The sequence below is a fragment of the Tenrec ecaudatus genome, chromosome 15 (genome assembly GCF_050624435.1).
Source record: "Tenrec ecaudatus isolate mTenEca1 chromosome 15, mTenEca1.hap1, whole genome shotgun sequence".
NCBI lineage: Eukaryota > Metazoa > Chordata > Mammalia > Afrosoricida > Tenrecidae > Tenrec > Tenrec ecaudatus.
The window spans coordinates 13,340,157-13,362,901 of NC_134544.1; positions in this window are offsets into that span (position 1 = coordinate 13,340,157).

Here is a 22,745-nt window from a genome sequence, read left to right on the forward strand (position 1 = left end):
GAACTGAAAGGTTGATGTTTAAACCCAGACCTCTTGATCTGTTTCTATAAAGATTACAGCACAGAAAATCCTACGGCACAATTCTGTTCAGTCGTATGAGGTTGCTGGGACTCAGAATCAACTGGAAGACAGCCAATGACAATAGACTTTGCCTCTCTCTCTTCTCTCTCTCTCTCTCTCTCTCTCTCTCTCTCTCTCTCTCTCTCTCTCTCTCTCTCTCTCTCTTTTTCTCTCTCTCTCTCAGTAGTCTCTGAGGTCCTAGAGGGGAAAAAGTGTTCTCTTACATCCCTGTTGAACCTGGTACACAGAAACACTGAAAGGACAAAAATATCATACATGAGTGAGTACAGAAGTGAAAACGCATTCTTGTGGTTCTTGCTCTTCCATAAACCCCAAACCATGGAGACTCAAAGCGGCCCTATTGGGCACAGAGGGTTTCCAAGGCTGTGCATCTTTACATAAGCGGACTGCCAAGAGCTGGCTGCTGGTTTCACTGAGTGTTTTAACCTCTGAGCCACCAGTGGTTCCCTAATATGGTCCATTCAATTGTAACCTACTCATAGACTCTCTGAAGCATAGCGCTCGAGCGCCTGAAGCAACTCAGCACAGGCCCCTCTTCCCAGTGCCATTTGAAGACTGAGAGTGATGGAAGGCTCACTGTCTTCTTGAGGGCCCTTATTCATCTCTGCACAACTTAAATTGTCAGAAACGTGTTTCTTTTATTGAGCTGACAACTCTGGCTTCCTCCCATACAGTCTAGCTAAGCCCTCGGTGCTCAGAGAATAAATACATACTTCCTCAGAAGATTCTTTTGTATTGATTCTAGGGCCACGTCCAGGCCATATTTGAGTTCAGACTGAACTTCCTGCTAGTCTTAAATCCTCTGCTTTGCCAACCCTAATAAGAGATTATTGGAAACCCAATGGAAATGGCTCAGAGCAGCAACATCAAAGTGATAGCTATTCACTTAGGGTCTTACTTCTGTTTAATCAGGAAAGGAGAAGAAACTGTAAAGTGTTGACCATATACTTTACCTAATTTAATTCAGCTAATAAAATAAAGTTCATCTTTAATCGGTGTCTTAGGCTAGATTCGCTAGAGGAATAAAACTAGTGAGATTAGATGATAGCTAGCTAGATGGCTAGATAGATAGATAGATACATAGATAGATAGATAGATAGATAGATAGATAGATAGATAGATAGATAGATAGAAAGATAGATAGATAGATAGATGGATAAAGAGATTTATGTCAAGGAAATGTCTCTGGCAGTTGAGGAGACTTCCAAGTTCCAAATCTGTGTGTCAGGTGTCAGACTAGAGGCTCCTTCTGACTCACAGAATTGTTGGGACTGACCCCAAATCATCAAATCCAGTGGCAGGCTACTGGGTCATGGGGCTGTGAGAGCTGATGAATCTCAAACTCTGTAGGTCGGAGGCTACAAGTCAGATGGAGCACTGAGAAGAAGAGAGCATTGTCTAAACATTCAAATACATTTGATGAAGGCCATGCCCCTAGTAAACCCCTCTTTCAACTGACTGGCTGGTCACATCAGATTATGAAATGGAGGATGATTATATCATAGCCACAAAGCTGCCAAGAACCCTGGCTTAGCCACCTTGTCCCATATCCTTGAACCATCGCAACAGGTAAGCTAATAAGCAAAGTTAATGGAGCCAACTGGCTCCGGATCCAAAGTATTTGATTTTACATGGATTTGACTTTAGGGTTTTCAGAAATGAATGCATAAATTTAAAATTTTAAAACAAGAGAGAGAAAAAATTGATCCTCAGCAGAGGGGGTACTTTCTTCGGAATAATAAGCATTGGCAATTGTTATATGTGTGTTCCACCCAAAAAGAGAAAAAAACGTGTTCTAAATCCTACCTTCTATGCCTGTTACAATCCCATTTGGTTGGAGCTGTCTTTGTCATGTTCACGAGACAAGATTAAGGTGGGGCATGTCTTAAATCAGTCTCCTGTGTAATATGAAAGAGATTAAACAAACACATTACATGCAAAAGTTGGACATTGAATAAAGAAGACCCAAGATGCATGTATGCATTTGAATTGCAGTGTTGGATAACAATATTGAAAATACCATGGACTGCTAGAAGGATAAACATCTGTCTTGGAAGAGGTATGTCTAGAGTGCTCCTCAGAGGCAAGGATGGCAAGATTTCATCTCACATACTTTGGACATGTGGTCAGGAGAGACCAGTCCCTGGAGAAGGACATCCTGTTTGGTAAAGTGGAGGGTCAGCGAAAAAGAGGAAGGCCCTCAACCAGGTGGATGGACACAGTGGCTGCAACAATGGGCTCAGACCTAGGAACAATTGTGAGGATGGCGCGGGACCAGACAGAGTTCCACTCTTCGTGCATTGTGTCCCTGTGGGTGGTAAGATAGATGCCAAGCCACAGGAAGAGGTCCAAAGATGAAAAAGCTGACGAGACAAAGACCTTGCTTCAGAGTCAACAGAGACAGAACGCTTCCTCTAGAGAAGCGGTTCTCAACTTAGGGGTCGTGACCCCCATGGGAGTCGAATGACCCTTCCACAGGGGTCGCCCAATTCATAACAGTATCAAAATGATGTTTATGAAGTAGCAACGAAAATAACTGGGGAATCACCACAACATAAGGAACTGTATGAAAGAGTCGCGGCATTAGGAAGGCTGAGAACTCTGCTCTAGAACCAGTGCTCTGCACTCAGACATGTATTTCTTTTTTTTTTTTTATCAGACATGTATTTCTGTTGGTGACGCCGTCCACTGGTGGTGGTTGTGTCAGGAGCCCTAAGACAAGGACTCGGTAGTCGAATTGTTTCCTTCTACAATAGTCCCCACTCATCTGCAAGTACAGAGCCCTGGGAGTGTCCTGGGTTCCATGTCAGCAGCATCACTCTGTGGGGAAAAGATAAGGCTTTCTCCTCCCGTTAAAAAGTACAGTCACAGAAAACGCAGGTCTCCATCTGGCCAGAGCTGAAGGGAGAATACTAAGATGTGCAGCAAAGCTCCCTCACTGCCATCGAGGCGAATCCGACCCAGAGCAACTCACAGGTCGGGGCAGCGGGCGCCCTGGGAGTTCCCGGGAGGTGACTTCACCGAGTGGAAAGCCTTGTCTTGCTCCCACTGAGTGCCCGGTGCTTTCCAACGGTTGCCCTGGCGGTTAGCAGCCCAGCGTATAACCACGTCACCACCAAGGCTCTTAAAAGGTGTGCGGAAGAATGGACACCCCGAATCCTGCCTGGTTCTGGCTCTTTTCGTTGATGTGAGTTGCTGCCAAGACAGCCCTGAGACACAGAGACCTTTGACCTTTTGCGCACCTGCAGCGGAAGGTACCCGGGTGCAGCCCTGCGCCCTCTTCCCTGAGGCGCTGTGGACAATCTCCTCACTTCCCTGTGATTTCGCGGGGTGATTTGGGGAAGTCGATTGCTGGCCCCCTTTTTTTAATGATTCATTTTATTGGGAGCTCTGTCAGATATCATCACATTCCATAGTTCAATCACTAGGCTCACTAGGCTTTTTTTGCCTTTTAGCCTGGATGCTCCGCTGAAACCTGCCCGCCCGCCAACCGTGGATGACTCTGTGGGTGTTTGAAATACCAACCGCGCCCCTTCGTGCCAGCCTCACACCGAGATGTTAGCATCACAGTACCACAAAGTGGACGTAGACGAGTTTTCCTGGAAACATCCAGAGGAGGATATCGATTCTGAGACGTGCAAGGGCTCTCTCTGCAGCATGAAGCTTGTTCCCACCCGTGTGAACCTCAGCATCTTTCCCGGCTTTATTCTTGGTCAGAATAGAGCTTCCCTGCTTCCCAGCGGCGTCTGTATTTAGCCTGTGCATAAAGGATGCCTAACCTGCCTCCCGCCTGCGGCATCTATGGGAGTCATGCGCCTGCCAACCACGCTACTATATTAATAGCAATCCTCCAAAAACGGGCCTCTGAGGACCACCCCAGGCATGCTATTTACCATCAAAGAGGTCTTCAGTCTCTGCCCACTGTCAGGGAAGAATTGGCCCCACCAGGAGTCCCCCTAATTTGGCATGAGAAGCAATGAGCCCCAAGCTCCCAGGCCCACTAGCTGGCAGCCTTGATCAGAATAATCCCGGAGCAGACAAGCCCTAAAGCGAGGGCATTGAGAGCCCCCTTCTCCCCATGGAAGCTCTGCGGGCCCCGGGGCTAAGTGCTTCTGACAGAACATAAAGGAGGACACAGCATCATCCAGCAGTCCTGGCTCCATGTTTTGGAGGCAAATTGAGAATGTGAGCATCAAAGGCAGTGTAACCAGCCATCCTCGGCCCTCGGCCAACCTGTCAGCCTAGAACATCTCTCTTGAGAATCCAGTGTGTGCAGTGTGAGAAGGATGGATCACTGAGTCCCGCAGTCAGAAGGGGCCCAGGTAGAGGACTTTAAGAGGCGAGAAATAGGAGAGGGCTGGGGCATTGTCTGGAAATCTGTGGCGGACTCATCCTGAGAATCTGTGAATTCCAGTGCCGGAGAAGTGTATTGGAAGTACCGTGGACTGCTTAAAGGAAAAACAGATCGGTCTTAGAGGCAAGAATGACAAGATGACATTCGCCTGACATTCTTTGGACATGTTGTCAGGAGAGACCAGTCTCTGCAGAAGGCCATTATACTTAGTAAAGTGGAGGAGCAGCAAAAAGAGGAAGGCCTTTAACAAGATGGACTGACACAGTGGCTGCACCAATGGGCTCAGGCATAGGAACCGTCCTAAGGATGGCACAGGACGGTGCAGTGTTTCCTTCTGACATGCATAGGGTCACTATGGGTCAGAACAGACTTGATGGCACAAATCAACTCTTTTTTAGGAGCCCTGGTGGTGTTGTGGTTATACGTGGGGCTGCAATTTGAAAGGGCTGCAGTGTGAAACCACCAGCCACTCCTTCAGAAACCCCCAAGGGAAGCTGTAGTCTATCTTACAGGGTCACTGTGAATTGGCATTGACTTAATGATGGTGATTTTGGTGCTAGAGCCTCTTTTTCAGCTGTTAACATCATTCTGAAGACCACTGCAAACCTTCTACTCCCATAAAGAGTTACAGTTGTGGAAACCCACAGGGGCCATTCTACCCTGTCCTTTAGGGTCAATTTTACCCTGTTCTACAGGGTCACTATGAATGAAAAGGGACTTGAAGGCAGTGAGTAACTGAGTGAGTGAGTTACTGACTGACTGATTGACTGACTGATTGACTGATTGATTGACTGACTGACTGAGTGACTGAGTCAGTGAGTGACTGAGTGACTGAGTGAGTGACTAAGTGAGTGACTGAGTGACTGAGTCAGTGAGTGACTGAGTGACTGACTGAGTGACTGAGTGAGTGAGTGACTGACTGTCTGACTGACTGACTGACTGAGTGACTGTGTGACTGAGTGAGTGAATAATCATTAAGGGAGCAGACAGCTTCATCTTTCTCCTGTGGAGCAACTGGTGGATTTGAATTGCTGACCTTTCTGATAGCAGCCGAGTATATAACTCACTATGACACCAGGGCTCCTTATAAATGCATAAGAGGAATGAAAACTAAACTACAGATTTCTAGACATCTATGAATGTGAAGGAGTCCCTTAGTGGTGCAAAGTAGCTAAACAGCAGATGATTGGAGTTTATAGTTTGGACCAACTCAAAGGTGCCTTAGAAACCAGACCAGGGAACTACTTCTTAAAACGGCACTCAGCCTTGAAAATCCTTTGGAGCACAAATCTTTTTTTTTTAATCATTTTATTGGGGTTTCATACAACTCTTATCACAATCCATACATACATTAATTGTGTCAAGCACGTTTGTACATTTGTTGCCATCATCATTCTCAAAACATTTGCTTTCTACTTGAGCCCTTGGTATCATCTCATTTCCCCTCTCCCCCCACCCCTTCCCTCATGAACTCTTGATAACTGATAAATTACTTTTATTTTTTAATGTCTTACACTGTCCAATGCCTCCCTTCATCCACTTTTCTGTTCTCTGGCCCCAGAGAGGAGGTTACATGTAGATCCTTGTGATAGGTTGCCCCTTTCTACTCCACCTTCCCTCTATCCTCCCAGTATCACCACTCCCACCACTGGTCCTGAAGGGATCATCTGTCCTGGATTCCCTGTGTTTCCAGTTTCTATCTGTACCAATGTGCATCCTCTGGTCTAGCACGGTAGACATGGGACCATGATAGTTGGGGGGGGGGTAGCATTTAAGAACTAGGGGGGAGTTTTATGTTTCATCGTTGCTACACTGCACCCTGACTGGCTCATCTCCTCCCTGCAACCCTTCTGTAAGGGGATGTCCAGTTACCTACAGATGAGTTTCAGGCCTCCACTCTGCACTCCCCCTCATTCACAATGATATGATTTTTTGTTCTTTAATGCCTGATGCCCTTGACACCTCGTGATCACACAGACTGGTGTGCTCTTGCATGTGGACTTTGTTGCTTCTCAGCTAGATGGCTGCTTGTTTATCTTCAAGCCTTTAAGACCCCAGACACTGTATCTTTTGGTAGCCAGGCACCATCTGCTTTCTTCACCACATTTGTTTATGCACCCACTTTGTCCTCAGTGATTGTGAGCATGATGGAATGCCAGTTTAATAGAATAATGTGTTCTTCCATTGAGGGAGAACTTGAGTGGAGGCCCAATGTCCATCTGCTACCTTAATATTAAACCTATAAATATATGCACATAGGTACATTTCCCCATCATCACATATAAATATATTTACATATGCTTATGCCTGTATTTAGACATAGAGCATAATTCTATTCTGCACATATGTGGTTAGAATCCACTTAGTGGCAACTAACAACAACCATACTATTTTTAAGTATATCTTTTAATCATTTTATTAGTGGCTCATAACAACTCTTATCACAATCCATACATACATCAATTGTGTAAAGTACATCTGTACATTCATTGCTCTCATCATTCTCAAAACGTCCACTCTCCACTTAAGTCCCTGGCATCAGTTCTTCATTTTTCCCCTCCCTCCCCACTCCCCCTTCCCTTATGAATCCTTGATAATTTATAGATTATTTTGTCATATCTTACACTGTGTGACGTCTCCCTTCACCCACTTTTCTGTTGTCCATCATAATCCACTTGGATGTATATATTAAAATTAGGAATTAGAGATTAGGAAGCCACTGATGGAAAACAAGGTTTTTTTTAAAAAATAAAAGCCCGACAGCTGTTGTTGGCAAGGGATATTAAATATACCATGACCTGCCAGAAGAATAAACGAGTGTGTGCTGGAAGTACAGCCTGAGTGCTTCTTAGTATGGAGGGTCGTGAAACTTGTCGCTCCTACTTGGTTCAAACATCATCTCAGGAGGGACCAGCCCTTGGATCAGAACGTCATGCTTGGTAGAGTGCGAGAAGAAGAGCAAGACTCGTGATGAGCTGGAATGACCCAGTGGCTGCAAATATGAGCTCAAACGTAGCACGGGTTATACTGGCCGTGTTTGGATCTGTTGTCCGGGGGTCTGTCGCACGTGTGTCAGCACCCACTCAATAGCACCGAACAACAGAAGTTGCTCATCGAGCCCAAAGTGGCCTAGGTAAAAATGTTAAGAGCGAAAATGTCATTTCTTTGGATTGAATTTGCTTGGATGGGTAGAAGTCTTACAGAGTAAGAAGTCAGAGTTGACCATTTTAGCTCGCTTGGGGGTAAGATACATTTAAAACAAACCCTGAATGAGTTAAAGCTCTCGCCACAGTGTTTCCTTTATTTAATAAGATGTAGATGAAATGTTAGTACATAACATTTTTAAAGAACAATAATAACAAAATGCCCAGAATGCTTAATTTTTGTTATTATGGATTATGCTAAACACACACAAATGATTTTTTTTTGCCGTTCTTCAAACCAAAGGCAAATACACTGGAATAATTTAACTCTTGTAATAAACAAAAGAGGTAGGATATAATAATAACTCTAAAATAGCAGGGAAATAGACTCATTTAAAAAATTGGTCTTTAGCAGGTGTAATGAAGAAGATAAATTTGAACAATTAGGAACTAATGAAGACTGTGTAAAAATTGCTATTCACAAAGAATAAGTGAGAAGATGCTTGGAAAACATATATATATATTAAGCAATATATCTGAATGACAAATGCCCTTGGCTATTAAGGAAATTAGTCAAGAAACTTAATTAACTTACAATGATTTTTCCAAACTGAGAGCATATTAGATACTGGCAACAACAAAGTCCTCATCTTCAGAAGAAGTTTAGGTAGAATGAACTCAGAAATTACCAGGTGGTAATTTTTCCACTACTGATATTGATCATTAGTAAAATATATCAGTGATCATAAAAATTCAATGCATAAAAATATATCATCATCAAGACTATCATAGCCATAAGCATACAAAAGAACACAGTTACTAAGCTAAAATTCCTTCTTCCATCAATATCCTTGAAACAAAATTAGAGGGAAAACAAAATAAAATTGACATTAGCTCTGGAATATGTATTTTTTGATAACTCTCAAAAGTGAGAATGCAAACACTCACTTTCCAAATTGCATCTAATTGACTTGCTTAGAAGTTCGAAGATATAAACTGAGACTTGTCCTTGGCAAAGGAAAACTGCTAATTATCTTTACTTAAGAGAACTGTCTAGTGACAGATCACGAAAGTTGACCAGAGGGCTAATGTTAGTAGTCTACACACTATACTGTTGGTCTTGGACTGCCACGGGGCAGCCTTTGAACAGAATAGGGAATCTTACGTTCACAGTCATAGACAGCAGCGCGGGGTGTAGGCTAATGAAGATTAGCCCTCTGATCCGGTCTTGTGATCCATCGCTAGACATTTCTCTTAAATAAAATAATTTGTAGTTTCCTCTGGCCAAGGCCAAGTCTCGATGTATATTAATGGGAACCCTGATAGCCTAGTGGCCTATACACTGGGTTACTGACTACAAGGTTGGCAGTTAAAACCCACAACCAGTTACTCAGAAGAAAAATGAGGCTTTTCACTCCCAGAAAAATTTATTTATGGCCTTGGAGACCCATAGGGGCAGGTCTAGTCTGTCCCACAGAGTGACTACGAGTTGAAATCAATTCAATGGCAGTGAGTTTGGGGTTTACGGATCATTGTTTAAAATCAGGAAAGGTATGTGTGTGCCAGGGTTGTGTTCTTTTACCATACTTCCTATATTGAGCAAGTAATCGAAGAAGCTGGGTTACATGGAGGAGAGCACGGCATTAGGGCTGGAGGAGCCTGCCAGATGCACAGGCACCCCTTTAACTGATGGAAAGGAGGACTTGAACAAGTTGCTGGCGATGACCAAACCCCATAGCCACCAGTGTGGATTACTCCTCAACCTGAAGACAACACAACTAATCAGCAATATCACTGTCAATGACTGAAATATGACAGTTGTCAAATATTTCATTTTCATTGGATGCACAATCAACCCCCATGGAAGTGTAATGCAAGAAATCCAAAAACATAGTGCTTAAGACAGATCTGCTGCAAAAGACCTCTTTAAAGTGTTAAAGAGCAAAGCTGTCAGTTTGAGGATTATGGTGCACCTGACCCAAGCCACGGTATTTTTCAATCACCTTATGTGCATGCAAGAGCTTGCAATAGAGAGGGGAGATCAGAGGAGAGTTGCTGCTTGTAGACTATGATATTGACAAAGAGTGTCACAGACGCCAGGGGATGCCAGAAGACGGAGCTAATCTGTCTTGAAAGGACAGCCAGAATGTTCCTTGGAAGAATAAATGGCAGAGCTTTGTCTACTGAGATTTGATCCATCCCGGAGAAAGGCACATGCTCCATAAATGAGCAGGTCAGCAAGACAGAGAAGAACCTCAAGGGGATAGAGGGACACAGTAGCTGCAATGCGGAGTGGTTATGCCACAGCAGTGAGAGAGTTTTTCCCTCTTTGGACATTGGCACACTGTGAGTTGGAGCTGCCTGGATGCCATCTAAAATTAAAATAATACCTGGAATAATGATGTCAAGACTGAACAATGTGGCATTCGGTTATATTTCAGCAGGGAGAGCGATTGAAGCACGAAAACTTCCACTGCACTGGGAATCCGTGGTGATGGTTGCTTGGGTAGAGACAGAGTACATCTAAAAAAGCAAGGGCGAGAGTGGGGAAATTCCAGACAAGTATTTAAAGGGAAACAAGGTGTCTAATGAAGATAAATGGGTGGACGAAAGCAAGTAATCAGGGAAAGAAGGATGTTCCAGAGCTTGTGGCCATCTTGATGAATTATTCAGTAGAACTCACACAGATCTTATGGAGATCTGGCCTCGTTTGTGCTCTGCGGTGTCAGCATAGGCAGTGGCTGGGCCTGGCCTGGACTCTGTGCACACTGGGCCAGGTCAACGGGGGTCAGAGTGACGCAGGTCTGGGGCAGCTGTCTTCCAACGGAGGAAAATAGACACTATTCAATGACTCCATTCTTGGGCAGAAAATGAGATGCATGTAGCATGGACAGATATAGGAAATGCAACCTTGTATAAAATCATGTCTGGTGGTGTCATTAGCTATTCATAGACCACAAGGTCAGTGTTTTGAACCCACTATTTTCTACTTGGGAATAAGATGAGGTGATCTGGTCCCATAAATATTTTAACTCTTGGAAACCCAATGGAACAATTCTACTCTGTCCTGTAAGGTCACTGTGAGTCAGTATCAAGTATATGGTAAGGCGCTGGTTTGGGGGTGTTGTTTTTCTTTAGCTTGTGTCATGCTAAATAATGCTCTTGAGCAATTGCCATGCTTGAAACTAAGAGAGGCTTTCTTTTTTTATACCTTTTCTCCACCCAAACCCTCTAAATGCATTGCTGCCAACACACCCTCTAAGTGTGGACAAGACTTTCAGTGTCACTGAGTCTCTGTTTTTCCAGATGTAAAATCAAGGTAATTTGTCAAAGACCTAGAGTGATTCATGATGAAAGTGCATGAGCTTTCATGTGGAAAAATTCTTCTCCAATGTTTAAGTTATGAAACCATGTTTGCTGAGTTGATTCTCACTCAGAGCAACCAAATAGAAATATTATTTACATATTTATCTATTATACATATGTGTATACATAAACACATATGCACATTATGTATAGGCATACACGTGCATATACACATACACATATACATATGCATGTCTTCTCACCAAATGTTAACACATAACAACCAGTAGCTACCAAGTGGACTCTTATGGAGGCCACCCCCTGCGTGTCAGAGTAGATCTGAGCGTGGGGTTTCCAGGGGCAGGTTTTTCAGAACTAGATCAGCATGCCTTTGTCCCACAGCTCCTCAAAGTGGACTGGAACTGATCACCTTTTAGTTTGCTGTACAGCGCATTAACCCTTTGGACCACCCAGTGACTCTAAAACACATGCATGGGCCCATTTTCAAAAACCATGTGTCTCCTGACACTACACCAGTATAACAGGTTTAGGGACATCAAACCCAAACCAGCCCCACTGCCATCCAGTTGATTCTGACTCATAGCCAGCTGATACGGCAGATTGAACTCTCCGATAGAATTTCTGAATCTATGAATCTTTACGCGAGCAGATTGCCTCGTCCTTCTCCATCTGAACAGCTTGTGGGTTCAAACTGCTGACTGAGTTTAGCAGTGCAGTCCTTCGTCTCCTGCAACATCGTGGTCCTTTGAGGGATACAGGAATAACTCAAACAATCCCCTGACCTCAAATGCAGCCACACTCAGTCAGTTACATATTGTCTATAGCTGCTCCTGCTTCTCCGACAGAGTTGAACAGGCAAGCAGAGGCAATGTGGGCCACATGACCTAAAAAGGTCACTTTCGCATCCTGACAAAAAACATGTCCTAGTCTCTGCTCTAAGGGCAAGAGAGTGGAAATGGAAAGGAGGAGAAACATTTCAGAAATATCAGGAGCTAAACAGTCAATGTTTGTGAATGATCAAATGTGGGACAAGAAGAAAGATAAATGTAATATGTCTAATATGGACTGATTAATAGATTATAAATAAATGCAACTAGACCTAATAGCTGTATGCATACTCACAATTCATAGGCTATTTCTGGTCAACACGGCTAGGGGTGGAATACAAATAAGAGCACAATGAAAGATCCTCATGAGAGCATCGGTAGATGGGGGCAAGGACATAGATTCAATGAACCATGACTCATTTAGAATCACAATTAGAATTCCAACTCAGCACAGTCCTCTGGGACAGAGTGGATCTGTTCCACAGGTTTCTGAGAGTGTGGATCTTTACAGGAGCACTCTGCTGCAGCGTTCTCCCTCCGACCAGCTGACGGGGTTCCAGATAAATGCAAATCCTTCAAATACAATTCTCTCTCTTTTTCTCCTTTTTTGCCTGCATGTATCTCATAGCTGTCAGTGGCATTAACTACATATCGTGGGCTAATCCTTCAAGTGTCAATTTGCTCATTTGAAAAAACCTGACCTATATTTTCTCTAATGTCTACAAATTCAAACATCAATGATTCCAAATGATCGTGGCCTTCAATGAGACTGCAACAAAGGCTGGGGGAGACATGGAAGTTGAACTGTCTCTGTGTCTGAAAGGCATGCGACATTGACAGAAAAACAGACCCTTCAAAAGGCCGAAAGAGAAACACTTGCCCATGGATGAAGCTCAGGAGGGTAGAAGGGTTACGACTGAAGGTCGGCTGGAAGCATTAAATACCAGGAGAAGGTGAGATGGGTGCTGTTCACAGTGGGAACTCCAGTCCATGTCACAAAGCAACCAAATGTGGCCAGAAAGCCAATTTTCTCTGTAAACTCTCACCTAAAACATAATAAAAAGATACTTAAAGCAAAATGAAAAAAAAAGAAGAAAAGAAATAGAGAAAATATTTTGATGAATGAGCTATCACTCAGAGTGAGATGTTACTGAGGATGGAAAGGACATTTTCAGATAAGGGAAGTAGATGTAGAGAAGGACATATATCCCAAACCCCAAACCTTACTCATTGTCATTGAGTTGATTTCAATGGCTGACTTGAAACTAGACTGGAGATATGCTACGGCTAGTTGGGCCATCCTCTCCAAAGGTCCATACTGGGACCACACCTCTGTGCTCTGTCACACCTCTCCTGGCACGGAGGTTCATCTCTGTAGAAGGCCCACAACAGGGACACCCATGTGCTGCTTCTCTTTTACCAACATGAAGAACCAGTCTGAGTAGTAACCTACTCACATACATCAGAAAGATTGAAGCAGGTCATCTGAGACATATGTATGTCAACTGAGACATACATGTTGGGTCCCCATGATCTGAAGACACTTCCTTCTGAAAGCCCCTTTCCCCTGACTTTCTCTTCTCACATCCTGGTAGACAGGAGAGAGGAAGGGACGGTTACTTGTCGATTGAGACTTGGGATGGGTTCAAAAGCCAGGCTTCGTCATCCGGAAGAGGAGATGGGGAGGGCGAAAGTGGTGTTGGCATCAGGGAAGCGTTGTATCCTCCTTATTTCAGCATGTAGGCATTTGCATTTAAAACTCAGAGCACAGACATGGTGAGTCAGGATCAATTTTGTTTTGAATCAGTTGGGTAGGTTTAGAGCCAAGGCTCCTGGCAGCCAAGATGCCTGTTAAGGGAGATGATAAATTGAGTCCTTGAGTCCTTGGCAGAGGAGCTGACTTAGAGATAAGAGATAAGAAAATTAGTTTGCAGTAGAATCTCTAATGATTACTTAGGATGGAAATCAGAAGGCCTTCTGCCGTCCTGATTACATTTTTCCTTATTATTATTATCTTGGCAACTTATTTGGTACATCAGCATATTTTGCAACTTTCTCCCAGTCAATCCCTTCAGTAAGATCTTTTGCTTGAGTGAGCAGTAAATAACAAGGCAAACCAGGGACAATTAACAATTACTGTAGCCCTATGACTAATGAAAATTCTCACATTGCACTTCGGGGGAAAATGTACTTATTAGCGTGCCTGTGGGGGGTAGGTTAATGCTGCTATTTTAAGTATGCTCGGGAGAAACTGGAGTGGAAGAAGCAGCCTAAGGTTATTAATGACACTGGTAGGTGATGTTCACAAAAGCTTCAGGGTCCAAAGAAGGAGGTCATGATGGGGAGGTGACCAAGGATGGGGTTGGTGCAGACATCTGTGACTCGGAAAGTCCCAAGCAGGAACCTGTTACTGGTGACCAGCTTCCGACTCATGGTGCCCTGAGGTGTGGCTCTGTAGGGTTTGTGGCCTGGGACCCTTACAGATGCAGATGGTCCAGGCCTGCTCCCAGGGGAAAGTGGGGGGTGGGTTTCCACAGCAACTCGAAGATTAGCAGCTGAGGCTTCTCAAATCCCCCTATCATTGATGAATTCACCGAGCTCCGTTTCTCCCTGGCCTTTTTGAAACCCCTCGTATGTTAAGTTTGGAATGCCAGCCCCCTCGTACGTTAAGTTTGGAATGCCTGATGACTTGGTCCTTGACTCATCAACATGAGTCTGATCCTCAACAAATATGATTACTCTTCAGAATGAAACACATGGGAAATAACGTTTTCTCTTTTTGTTTGTACTTTTTTGGCGTTGGGGTGTTTTTGCCCCGAAAGCTATGAGATAATGTGATCATAAGAAGTACTAGGAAGAGGAGCAGTCAACGATCAAGGTGTGTCTAATGAATTTTGAAACAATGAGTGCTGGTGGCATAATGGGCAAGCCCCATTGGAAATGTTCTTGGTTCCAACTCTCTGACTCTGCGGAAGAAAAACCTGACACTCTACTTCCATGGAGATCCTGCTCACGGACCATCTAGAAACCCATACCGATTCATTCAGCTCTATCGCTTAGGTTCCTTATGAGCTGAAACTTGACTTGATGGCGCCAAACAGCAATAGCAAGAAGCTTTTCTAGAACCTGACCAACAGGAAGTACAACACATAGATTTCTCTCCCAACTTTTCTTTGGACATGATTGGCATTTGTCCTCTTCCTCCCAGGAGTCAATGAGGTAGAATGTTTGTAAGTCACAAGACATTAAGCAAAGCAAAGAATGAATGTGCTGGGTTTAATAAGGACACGGCGAACCACACAGGATCCCTGGGTTCTGTTCTAAGGACTTTGTTCTCGGTTTATAACCATTTGGGGAGCCGGATAAGGAGATAGTGTGTGGTTCCAGACAGGAAAGGTGTGCATCACGCTCGTACCCTTCTGCCACTCTATTCACCATATGCTGAGAAAATGATCCGAGAAGCTGGGCTGTTTGAAGAAGCAAGGAGTATCAGAATTGGAGGAAGACTCATTAACAACCTGTGATCCACAAATGACACAACCTTGTTTGCTGAGAGCCAAGAAGACTCTAAGCATTTACTGGTGAAGATCACAGTTTGCAGCCTTCAGTGTGGATTACACCTCAACATGAAGAAAATCAAACTCTCACAACTCACGAATAAGCAACAACATGATCAACAGAGAAAACAATGAAGTTCTTAAAGGCGTTGTTTTTACTTCGATTCACAAACTACAGTCCAGGGAAGTAGCCAATCAAGAAAGCAGACAACACAGTTCATGAATAAATCTATCGTAAAAAACCTCCTTGAAGTCTTCAAAAGCAAACATGGCACTCTGAGGACTGTGACCTACCTGAATCAAGACACGGTATTTTCAAATACCTCATGTTTGCAACAGCTGGATAACAAATAAGACAAACCAATGAATAAGTGGTGTAGTTGAAGTATGGTGTTGGCAAGGAATATGGATTTTACCATGGACTGTCGGGAAAATGAGCAAATTAATCTCAGAAGAAGTGCCGTCAGGATGCTGCTTGGAAGCAAGGATGGTGAGACTCCATCTCATGTACTTGGGACATGTCATCAAGAGGGACCAGTCCCTGGAGAAGGGAATAGTGCTTGGTAAAGTGGGCGCTCAAAAAAATAGAGGAAGATCATCAAGGAGATGGGTTGACACAGTGGCTGCAACCATGGGCTCAAGATCATGAGGCTGGCACAAGCCCTGGCAGTGTTTCCTTGTGTGGGCACAGGCTCCTACAGGTCAGACTCAACTTACGGCACCTAACACTAACATCAATGAGGGATCTGATGACAACTGATACTCAAAAATAACGTATTGCAATGTCGTCTCACAATATGTATTCAGTGAAATATAATTCTCCCCCTTACTTTAGTGGATGTGGGTACTTACAACATCTTACTCGCAATAAAAGGATAGCATTACTAATAACCAAATGACTAGTGCAAATCTGCTCTAACCATACCAATCCCTCTTGCACTGATTTGCCCTTGACAACATTTCATGTGTCCCCTTCTCCTCCTTCTGTTTCTGATCAATGAACCAAGCCAACTGGGATGTGATAACTGGGGCTGTTTAATATGTTCATTTTAATTGGAGAACATTTGATTGGGGCAGGGTCTTCTAAAATAATCCCAAAGTTAATTACTGTTAAGTTTTGAAAAAGTAAAATTAAAAAGCAAAAGTGTTCTGATCATTCCATTCCGGCTTTGCCTGAATGATTTTGGTTTTGTTTTTTTGTTTGTTTTGTTTTCAATTTTAAAAAGTGCTATTTCTTTGGAATATTCTAAATGAGCCCTCAGTCAACAACCTGCAGGGTAATTGTGCCACCAAGTGGTATTATAATAGAGTAATTTTAGTCCTGTGTTTGTTTTGTTTTGTTTTAACATTCAGAAGAATTACAGCCTGCAATGACAGTTCAGATATATTGTTTATGTGTAGGGTTTGTGTGTGTGTGTGTGTGTGTGTGTAAACTCTGGCTCTAACAGAGTGTAACTTTGCAGTCATCATTTCTGTGATAAATATTATCTAGGCCTCTAGAAACTCAGCAGAAAATGTGACCCATAAAAGTGAGACAGTGCATCCCACTGCAGCATGTGCTGTGACAATGGGACACAGGTGTGTGTGAGCATGCAGGTGTGTGAGCATGCAGGTGTGTGAGCACGCAGGTGTGGTAGGCATGCAGGTGTGTGTGAAGCAGCACACAGAGCAGGGGAGCTTCTGAGCAGGATCACATTAGGACAGATATTTGGCAGGGTGGGATGGGAGGTGGGGAGAGTGTTTAGTGGAGCGCCTAAGCACTAGACAGGGTGCTGGAGACACTAGGTGATCAGCAGCGCACCCAGGTCTGGGAGTCGCAGTCACAGGCCTCTTGGCAGCGCCACCCCTTCACAAGGAACAGCCCAGCTCCAGGTTGGAGGAGGTCCCCAGAATGCACATCCAAGGTAGCATGCAAGGGGAAAGGTCTTCCAGTTAACCTGATGGATTAAATGGCGGGATGGAGGGCAGGCTTGCGGGCCCTGGGCTCAGTAAGCAGTTTGCAATCCACCACCAATCTCAAGGTTGGCGGTTCAAACCCTTGCAGTTGTGGCTGGCGAGCTGCTTTAGAACAATGCGATGGCAAGCTGTTTTAGAAGAATGTGAGCCAAGAAAGGCCTGCAAGTCTGCTTTATTCTGCAGCACAGGGGTTGATTTAGGGGCAAGCTAGTGTGGGTGGCCCCTGACAAAGTGAACACGGTGCCAAGTTCGACGGTGCCAAGTTGGACTTTGAGTTTGATCTAGGACAACTGTAAGAAGTGGGGAGACTCTTTTCAGCTCTCGAGTTTGGTTTTCATCAATCCTTCTACAGACCTCTCAGTCCCTAGGTCTCCCAGCTGGAATCTGAGGCTGTGGTCCAGGCAAGGAAGGGTGTGTGTGTGTGTGTGTGTGTGTGTGTGTGTGTGTGTGTGTGTGTGTGTGTGTGTGTGTGTTTTCAGCTCTGGATTTCAAACCAGATGGTTTGGGTTTGTTAAAAGATCTTTTCTTTTGTGGTCTCTTTTCTCCTCTTCTTGGTCTCCAGAAAGCCTTCTTTCCAATAAAGAAAGGGAGTGGGCGGGGGCAGCTTTTTCACCAAACTCCCAAGACTGAGTTTTACATACAATGAATCAAAACTATAACTACTTAGAAGCTGTCCTAGGATTGCCGGGGACATGGGTGAATGTTGGGAGAGACAGATGGGACCAAGGAGGGTGCTCATGTCCCTGAGGAGTGACATGGTCCTGGGTCTCTCAGTCATTGAATTAGAGGTCCAGCCCTGTCCAGTGTGACCTCCGCTTATCATTTGCAAAGACTCCATTTCCAAACAAGCACGTTCCCAGGTGCTGGAAGTTAGGACTCCCCTGGACCATCTCAGGAGACACAATTCAACCCAGGCAGAGGGTGATCTGATTGGCTGTGCTGCTGCAGGAGAGGCAGAGGCTGATGGCCAGCCTTCGTGGGTGGTGCCTCAGTCTGCGTTTGCAATCAAGTCCATTCCAACCCTTGGTGTGGCCCTGCGTGACAGAGAAAAATGTCCCTGTGGATGGTTCGTGGTGGAAATCCTCAGAGAGGCAGATTGCCAGGATTTCTCCCACAGGGCCTCGCTGGGGAATCTTGAACTGCCCACCAGGAGGTGACTGGCCAAGAGCAAAGCAGGGGTGGTGATGGAGGAAGAAGGCAGAAGGAAAGCCAAGGCTACTTCTTCAGATGGCCAAGGTCATGGGTTCAGAGCAGGGTGCTGACCAGCCATGAGAAGGATGAGTCTCCTCAGTAGAGAGGCCCACCACCTCCAAGCCTCCTTCTTCCACACCCATCATTCAGGGCTGCCCCCAACCAGATTTGGGCACCTGGACAGTTCAATTGAAATAGTTTTTATGAAATACACTGTGAGGCAGTAATCCGGATGCTGGCAAGCAGTGTGAGCTGCCAGGGGCTTAGAGGCCCTAAAGCACTGAGATTCTTCCACAGTCCCTCCTATGACTTTCTAATAAGCCCCTGTCAATTGCTGCCCGTGGTATCCTAGTAGCACGTCGGGCTGCTGAGTCCATGGTTGGAGCTCACTGGCTGCACCATGGAAGATGAAAAACCACACAAACGCACTGCCACCGAGTGGATTCCGGCTTAGAGCGACCCGTTAGCATGGGGAGAATGGTTTCGGAGACTGCGGACCTCTACAGGAGTAAACAGCCTCACCGTTCTCCTTCGGAGCAGCTGGTGGTTTCAAACTGCTGACTCTGTGGGTAGCCCCCCAACATGGAACCCATGACACCCCCAGGCTTCTTGAAGATGACAGCCTCCGAAATCCTGCAGGGCAGTTCTGCTCCGCCCTAGAGGTCTGTTCTGTGTCAACCCACTTGATGGCAGAGGGTTTTGCTTGGCGAACAGTTATAGACTGAGCGCATCCTTCCCATGCAGTACTGTGAACATGGCTTGTCTACTGTCGGCCGACAGTGAGGATATCAAGCCGAGTCCACCTTGCCCTTGACACTGAAGTATCAAGAGAGTCTAGCATCTCTGGGACAAACCTAATTCCAAATCAGCCTGTCTGTAGAGACACTCTTGCGCTTAGGATTCGTGGGGAAAATGAACTCAGAAAGCCATCAAGTCACCAACTCAGAGTGGCTGACTCGGAATGGACTCTGGCCAGTGGTTATTAAGGAGATCCTGAGATCTTGGCACAAAGAGCGTTCCCGGATTGTCCACGAGAGGGCGCACAACTCCCATTTATCGTCTCTCTGTCCTCCATAATTGCTTCCTTGGCACCAGCTGACTTCAAGACATCCTACAAACTGTTAGGTAAGATCATATGATTGTGAATGAGGGGGAATGTGGTATGGGAACCCACTGCCCATCTGTAGACAAGTGGGCATCCCTTGCAGAGGGGTAGTGGGGAGGAGATCAGTCACTCAGGGTGCAGTGTAGCAATGATAAAACACACAACTTTCCTCTAGTTCTTAAAACACTTCCTCCCCTCCCCGTCCCACTATCATGATCACAATTCTACCTTACAAACCTGGTTAGACCAGAGGATGCACAGTGCTGCAGATAGGAACTGGAAACACAGGGAATTCAAGACCGATGATCCCTCAGGACCAGTGATAAGAGTGGCAGTACTGGGAGGGAGAGGGAAGGTGGAGTGGAAAGGAAGAACCAATTACAAGTATCTACATATAACCTCCTCCCTGGGGGATGGACAACAGAAAAGTGGGTGAAGGGAGACATTGGGCAGTGTAAGATATGATGAAATAATAATTTCTAAATTATCAAGGGTACATGAGGGAAGGGGAAGGGGGGAGGGAGGGGTAAAAAGAGGAGCTGATGCCAGAGGCTTTAGTGGAGAGCAAATGTTTTGAGAATGATGAAGACAACAAGTGTATAAGTGTGCTTTACACAATTGATGCATGTGTGGATTGTGATAAGTGTTGTATGAGCCCCAATAAAATGATTTAAAAAAAAAAAGATCCCGACTGTGAAGTCATGGTTGACAACCTGAGGGGGGTGGGGGGGTGGGGGGGGTTAACTGGGCTCTTTAACTGCCAGGATCTTCACAAAGAAATCCGAGTCAGGTTAATAGTCTCCCCTATGCACTTCGCCCAGCTCCTCACTTCAGGAACCTGCATGAGCTCTGTGATGTTTATTTAGATGACAAAGTCAAATTCACTGCCTTCAAGTCTATTCTCACTCAGAGCAGCTCTGTAGGACAGAGAACTAGCCACTCCATCAGTGTCCCACTAAGCAAATCTTCATGGGAGTACACAGCCTCATGCTCCCAGTAGCCACAGGAACGTGGGGGTAGGGGGTGTGTTGAACCTCCAACCTTGCAGTTCATAGCCCAATGCCTAACCCACAACACTACCAGGGCTCCTTCCCAGGGTGGCTTTCAGGGCCCATGTAGCCTCTGTGAGGCCATAATAGGGGAGCCAGGGCCTCGTCATGGCTGGGCCAAACCTATGGAGCCCAAAAGGCCCAGCTAAGGAAGGAATGGGCCTGGCTGTCCCCACTTCCCACAGCCCCACCCCTTAGGTAAAGAGGACTTGGTCAGGGCAGCGGACCAGGGGTCTGTGAGAGTCTGATGACATAGTGTAAGAAAAATAAAAAGAAATTATATATATATATATATATATATATATATACACATATATACATACAAAAGTGTGTGTGTGTGTGTGTGTTTGTGTGTATGAAGGGAAAAAAACAAATGGCTAGGCCCCACAGCTGAGAGCAACGATGTGGGAAACTAACATTGAGGGAAAGATAACGAGGACCATATTCCCTAACTTACAACAGAGGGACCCTGGAAAGCTAGTAGTCCACCCTAGGAAACCCTCCACTTTGGTAAGTTAGAGATAACGTCCAAGTACATTGTCCTGCTTTGAACATCATTCCCACAGATCCTCCCCTAAGAGCTATGCTGCCTTACAGTGAGCACATGGTTGATTCTGTCTCCCTGCAGAAGCAGACATTCTTGTCATTGCCTCCCACCATAGCGCCCATCCCCCCTCATGCCTTCGCCCAATGCAGGATTTAGTTTTCCTCACCTGTGAGCTCAGGGACTTTACTGTGGTGAACACACACATTGTAATGTATGCAACTCCTGAATATGCAGAGCTACCTATAAATGGCCAAAGACAATGAAGAGTCTCTCTTTCTGCGTGGACCTGGCTGCTGAGATCATGGCTGTCCCGGAGGTGAGCATGCTACTATGGGATGTGACTGACACCTTTATTTTACTCTCTCTCTCCTATCTTCTCTGATTTATTCTAATCTTTATAGATTATCACCCTTCAATTGCGCCTACAGGGCCTGCAGGCTATCAGAAGCTGGATTACTCTAACCCAATGTCATTCCAGAGAAGTCAACCATTGAAGAATAGAGCCAGCCTGGCCTGGCCTGCCTTGGTGGCTCTCCTCTTGGCTGAAGATATCATTGGCAGCTGCATGTGCACTTTTGATGGAAACCCTGGTGGGGCAGGGATTGTGCGCTGGCTGCTAACCACAAGGTCAGCAGTTCAAACGCATCAGCTGCTCCTTGGGAGAAAGGCGGGGCTTTCTACTCCCGTAAAGAGCTACCATCTTGGAAACCCACAGGGGATCTCTAACCTGTCCTACAAGGCCCCTGTGAGTTGGTACCGACTCAAGGGCAATGAGTTTGGTTTGGAGTCTGTACACTGCCATTCGATGCAATGGGTCACTGAAGTTGAACAAGCCTTCTCTGCTCCTTTGGTACATCAGAATCTCCCATCCTGGGAAGTGGAATGGAAGTAACTGTTCACTGGACAGACATACAGAAACTCAGTATCGACCCCGGTGCTCCACTCCTGCTGCCTGCTCAGGCAGAAACCGCTGGACTCTTTGCTGTCTCTTCCCTCAGTGCTACTGACTGACTCTGCATTGCTCAGGGCATGACCCTGCATCTGGCACCGGTGCCCCACAAGGCACCCCCTCATTGAACAGATGCACCCTTCCTAAGTACAGCACCATCCTTGGCATTCTCTTGCCATCTCCCAACCCTCTTGGGCTGCTCAGGACCCAGTCTGGGCACCAGGGGTCTGCTGAGAGCTGTCCGGGGTGACCAGATGCAGAACCCGAGCAGGGTCCCTGCCAGTGTCCAGGCCCATGGCCAGAAGCAGGGCCACCATGAGCATTCTTTGAGAGCCCCTGGTGGGCTTCCACTTTGACCCGCCAGATGAGCTAAGAAGCACCAGTCTTGGGGAAGATTGCTATGCAAGCACAGGAAGGCCATGCTTGCCTGCCTTACTGAGCACTCCATCCCTGTCAGAGACTATACATTTGAAGCCCGGCTTTGGTTCTATAGGAAGGGGCTATAGGGGGCGAGACAAAGGCAGATGCCAGGCAGACTGAGAATCAGGCTCTTGGATGGGGTGGCTATGTGCGACTGGTCGCTATAGCCTAGTGAGTAAGCACAAGAAAGGCCGTGCTGACCTGGCTGACCGGCAACTGCAGGCCTTCAAAACCCCACC